Below are 6,099 nucleotides of genomic sequence, written 5' to 3'. Positions count from 1 at the left end.
TATAAATTAAACCTTTGAATTTGATAAATATACATAGCCCCCTAAATTTTACATAACCTCCTCCTGAATTTTACATAATCCCCCTTGTTTTACCTAAGATAGGTACCTCATGTTTTACCTAACCTTTCCCCTAAAACTTAAGACCATTGATTGTTGTATATCATCTCCTGCCATAACCTTACCTATTACAAGAAATTTTAAAAGAGGCTATAAACTTTATAATCAAACAACAATTAACTTAAGTAACCAAATACTGCACACATCGCTCTGTTTGCTTAGAGAACTGCCAACTTACAAAACATGTACATGTAAATGAAGTTCACAAATGTTGGGACATATATTATGTTTAGGTCAAGATACCATATATCCACTAACTTGGGTGTATGTACTATAAACCAAACAAATAGATTAACACAATTTCAGTTGCATTATACACATCATATGCACGATAAAATATAGCCCAAAACCCCCAAAATAAGATATTATATACACAAATCATTGTTTATACAAGTAGCCACTCTGGTTTGGAGGCCTGGGGAAAGATCCTGGTTGCTGACCTGGTGCATTGTAGATGACCCCTGCCGACCCAGGTAAGCAGGCTGGCCGTATTCGGACCCAGTGAGTCCCGATTGTTGGCCTGTTTGAGGTGGGTACGAAGACCCGCTAGGTGGTGGCATATTGTAAGGAGGTGGTTGCTGAGTGTATCCTGATGGTGGAGGCTGATAATAAGGCGTTTGAGGATGGAGTCATAGGGATTTTTAGCGGGCCTGGGTTGGGAAGAATCATTGTGTGTGCTCGAATTTCTACCATCTTGAACACTGAGACCCGATATCTGTCTCTACAGATCTTCAATCATGTCATGGCATTGTATACTTCGGGTCATTGCAAAGTCACTTGTCTGCTGTTTTATGCTTGTGATGGCTTCCTGCAAATTCGTAATTACTCGTATAAAATCAATTATTTGATATATTTATGCTCAGGGATTGACTTCTTAAAAACGATACAAGAAAGTCAATTACCTGAAGAGCGACATAAAACTTCGATCCTTCATTGATATTCTCTTTAATTTCCCGATACTTAGCTATAGCAGCCTCAATCTGCTTATAGCATTTCTCACAAGAAGCTGCAGACCAAAAGTACAATGCTGTAAGACGAGAGGCTTCTATAAAAAGAAATTTAAGAAGACGGTAGAACAAAAAAATTAGATTGAGTTGAGCATCAAATGGAAAGAAAAAGCACATTACAAAGAAAATAACAAAAACATAGGACTTTATAAGTGGCACATACCCCTATAGTCCTCACTACTGAACATGTTTGCAAACTGATTGTTTTGAGACTATATGGAAGAAAGGATATAAGAAATAAAGTATAGAAAATGAAAGAATTATATTTTTAAAGAAAAAGAAAATCGTAGGTGAGTTAAGTGGGTATTTTTGTATAAAAATAAAACAGTTTAGTAAGAAAGAATACCTGAATATGAAGCAATAATTGCTCTTGTGCTTGAATATTTTGAGATATTTCCTCACATATATGATCATATTTTATTATCTCTTTTCTGAAAAGATCCTCGAATGATCCATTAGAAGCCATCAATTTAGGAAGTATATCATCCTAGAACCGATGGACATAAATGAATATGAGAGTATTAATAATTAATAAAATACTAATAGAATAATAGCGTAGAAAATCCCAGATAAATATCTAGACTAGAAAGAAGGCATACCTTTCTCTTCGTATCTTTAAGCATGTCTTCCAAACCTTCCCTTTGTGCACCCAATGTCTCCAATTGCATCCACAAATGCAGGAATTTATAAAAATCTGGTACGCACAAGTTTCATTTATCAAGAAGTAGACTAATGTGGCAATTTTTTGTAAAAATTATTAAAGAAACACACAATGAAACCAAGTTCATTTTAAGAACTTATCACATCATAGCCTAAAAATATAAATTTACCAAGCTCTGCTTCAGGACGCCCACTATAGCGTCTTCATTGGCATCTAATGACATAATCGGCCTTCCCAAGGTTGTTAGGGCAGATTCTATCTGGTAAGTAACAAATGCAAAAAAACAAATTAGCTTAACAAAAGTGAATAAAATAGCTACATTGTCTTTGAACTCCAGATAATACTTTTTTACAAATCATATGAACAGTAAAAGCACACAGTGTTTAGTATAAGGTTATCAGAGAAGGAACTGCCAGAATTGCACAATCATCTAATATATTAATTGTAGCTCAACAGATAAATTGCAAAGAAACTCGACTTAATAAGTCCATAAAAGTAGTCAACAGTCCATGTAAAGAGTTCAAGAAAGCTTACCGGGCGGGTATCTAGAATAGACATGAGTGCCATGTGGTCCTTCACAGATCGTTCAATTTTACCATCACTGTCTGCAGCTTGCTTCAAATTTGCTGCAAATTTATTTAACCGGTCCAGTAAATTCTTTGTAAGAGTGCTAGACTGAGGTCTGGTCCATCGTGTGCTAAATTGGCAACGAAAATGTGTGTCTTCTGCTGCTTCTTTCTGTAAAAGCTCTTCCGTGTGGACCACCAATTCATGGTTCACTCTTCTCAAATCATGGAGTTTTGGAGCTCACCTTGCAAACCAGCTGGACCACCACTAACTTGCACCCCTTCTACATCTTCCCATAAAGCAGTTGGCAAGACGGAATGGCCTCCCAAAGCAAGAATTGAATCCGCCAAATTCATTTCCTTGAGGTGCACTCGTCCAAGCTCACTACCTTGCTGTAATTTCTCAGTTTGAGTTCTGATGATGTCATCAACCATTTCAGTGTACCTTGAAAGAGCCTTGGCACTACTGTCAGGAACTAAACTAGCAAACAGCGTATCCTTGCTGGGATCCAACAAATCACTCATGTCCATTGACTTGACCAAAGAAAATGCAGGAAGAGGTTGTAGCGAACTGGATGGAGGAACCCTCATAAGATAGACCCTATCATTCTCCTTCATAGTCGTATCAAGATTAGAATTGAGATTTGTTTCAAGCCTATTAATCACATCAAGTATTTGCTAATGCCACTTTTCAATCTTGCAACTTCTTCCCCAATTTCCTCTTTCACATGAAGCTCTAAGCTATACCTATAACAAGCCTCTGCATAAAACAAAGCTGCCTTTAGGTGAATATGAGACGTCCATGTCTTATCAAAATGCTGAGTGAGAGGACATTTAGTGCAGCAGCGGCTTCCTCATAGTAGAGGCCCACCTACAGTTAGGTAAATATTTCTATAAAATCGTAGCCAAATGCAAGTATCTTTTTACTGTATTTGGTAATGCTATATTGGTCGAAAGTTAGTTGCTTTTGCACAATTCAACTCTAGGGGGGACTCAACTATGTTCAAACAAAATATCTGCATTGATCACAATATACATTACCATACATCATAAAAATGACCATTACAAGTCTGCAATGAACGACACAACAAAAAACATACTAAAAAGTTCTTAACCCACAACATATCTCATTTTATCAAGACGACAAAAGCACCCTGTTTATCCCTACTCTCTAAGAAATTTTCATTCCTATCAGTTATAAAAATACAATATCTTCCCCATCAAAACAATAACATATCATACAGTACTTTTTTTCTAAAGCTATATTTTAAACTGTGGTTTTCACAGCCCACTATTCACACTTCACAGTATTAACGGCCACACAAACTTAGCCCATGTAAAGCTCTGCCTCTCCTTAAAGAGAGTAGTGTGGCCCGCATAAATTTTTCGGATATGAACCCTCGACATCCACACCCCTTAGTCAAATTTGTCACTAAGCCCCAACTCCTATAAATTCTATCAAGTACAACAACAACAAGACCCAATCCCTGCAATCGGGGTATGGGGGAGGTATGACATAGACAGTCTTACCCCTACCTAGAAGGTAGAGAGACTGCTTCCATAGGACCTCCGGCCAAAACGGTAAAAAGTAAGGAAAAACAGCAAAGTTTAAGGGTGTAAGTAACATATCTGTCGGCCACGTAATACCTGACTACATTAGAAGCATAGGAGATAAGCGCATTTGAACATATAAAACATAAACATAGAACAAAATAAAACATAAACCTTCTATATGTAAGGGGAATCTAGGGTGTCCTGCGGCCCGATGGGCGATGGGCCCACTAATAATAAAGGGTACTAGTCATCCAATGAAATAGAGTTACTTAGGCCACCTACCTAAAAGGTGCAAGTAAGTCATAGGAGCATATAAGTAAGTACTGCCTACATCTAAGATAATGGATGCAACTCGATGTAAGTTACCAAGTAGCTATAGCTGCCAAGCCGCCGGTAGAACTACCCCTAATACCCCTAAAAAGTCATATTTCTTAATCAAATACCAATTCACAATTTCTTAGGCCATTAGCATATATACAATTCTATCATCTATTAAAACAATCAATCGATACATTTAAGACAAACACATTAAATACCTGTCTCGAAACCTTCATACATGTAATCGATTGATTGTTTTAATAGAATATAAAACATTTGCTACAAAAGCAATCAACGTATCACATGCTAGCAATTTATCCATATAATAAAGGATTGTATCTTAGATAAATACATAAAGCTCATCAACAAATGTATAAATAATTACAAGTGAAAGTTCATGCGCTTTGCGACGTTAAGATGGTGAGGGTGATAGACCTAAAGTGTAAAAGATCATAGGAGGTGATATGTCATAGAGTGTGATAGCCAAATACCTTAGCCGTACAAGATCTGGTCTCAGATTTAAAAAATATCAAAAGTATATCGAATGACCTCTCTAATGAAAGAGCATAAATCTTTAAGAACACCCATATAATTTTTATAACTTATCGATGTACAATTTTTGAGATAAAAGATTTTTGAATGAATTAGAGGAATAAAATGATTTATGGAGAAGAGAGGAAAAAAAATGAGTGGTTAAGATTTGAGAAGAAAGATGAAAATGAGTGGCTAAGATTTCCTTTAATTTGAAAATTGAAAAGTTAAAAAAATTTGGCGGAAACACATGTTTTATAATGTAGTAGAAATAGAGATAGAGATAGAGATAGAGATAAAGATAGTAGATATAGAGATAGAGATGGATCTTTTTTTTTTTTTTGAGTAAATTATACTTTTCGTCCCTCAAGTTGGCACGTTTTGCACTTTTCATCCCTTAAATGAAAAAATTATAATTTTGACCTTAAACTTGGCAGAATTTTGCAATCGACGTCCTTTGCCCACACGGCGTTAAATTTCAGCCGTTAAGTCCCACACATGTAAAACACGTGAGGGACTAAAAGTGAAAAAGGTGACTAGTTCAGGGACGAAAACTGAAATTTACATTATATATTGTCATCATCTTCATCTTCTCCGGCTGAGTGGCCGGAAAATTCGCCGGAAAACTTAAAATGCCGATATGTCACTCGTTTCTTCGAATTAGACCACGAAACCACCACCAAACTTCTCAAAATTATGTTCCGCACGAATCCTAACAAAAAGATTTCATATTCAACCCTTACCAGAAAACTCAAAATCTCGCCGGAAAACAAACTACCGACCAAACTCAACGAAATGAAGAAATCATCACATCAACATGCTCAGAATTATATTGCGAATAAAACCTTGTGATTTCCTGATGGATTTGAGACAGAAGATCAGTAACATGAAACCATGACGTTTTGTTGCTTGATCTAAATCCAATGTGGAGTGTATCACTAGACTTATGAGAGTCTTTTTTCTTGTTTTGGGGTTAAAAATCAATTTCTACAAGTCTAATCTTTATGGAAGCACTGTTGATTACCCGAAATTTCTGAGCTAGCGGATAAACTACATTGTAAGTCATGCTTTTCCTTTCACGTATTTGGGTATTAAGGTATTTATTTAAGAGTTGGAAACCAGTATTTGATTTAGTGAAGGCATGAATCTCGTTATGGAAGTCCTCAGTTTTATCTAAATGGAGGGCGGGTTACTCTATTACACTCGGTTTTTGTGACCACAATATTTTGAGTTTTCCGGCAAGTGTTGAATTTGAAATCTTTTGGTTAGGATTCGTGCAAAAATTAATTTTGAGAAGTTTGTGGTGGTGGTTTTGTAGTCTAATTCGAAGAAACCAGCGAGATAT

General features: G+C 36.2%; 1 pseudogene; it reads right to left on the bottom strand.

Moving 5' to 3' along the window:
- Positions 1 to 386: 386 nt before the first annotated feature.
- Positions 387 to 4,459, bottom strand: LOC122592325 (annotated as a pseudogene).
- Positions 4,460 to 6,099: the final 1,640 nt, after the last annotated feature.

This window comes from Erigeron canadensis, chromosome 1 (genome assembly GCF_010389155.1).
Source record: "Erigeron canadensis isolate Cc75 chromosome 1, C_canadensis_v1, whole genome shotgun sequence".
Lineage (NCBI taxonomy): Eukaryota > Viridiplantae > Streptophyta > Magnoliopsida > Asterales > Asteraceae > Erigeron > Erigeron canadensis.
This window is presented reverse-complemented; position numbering and strand designations above follow the sequence as displayed.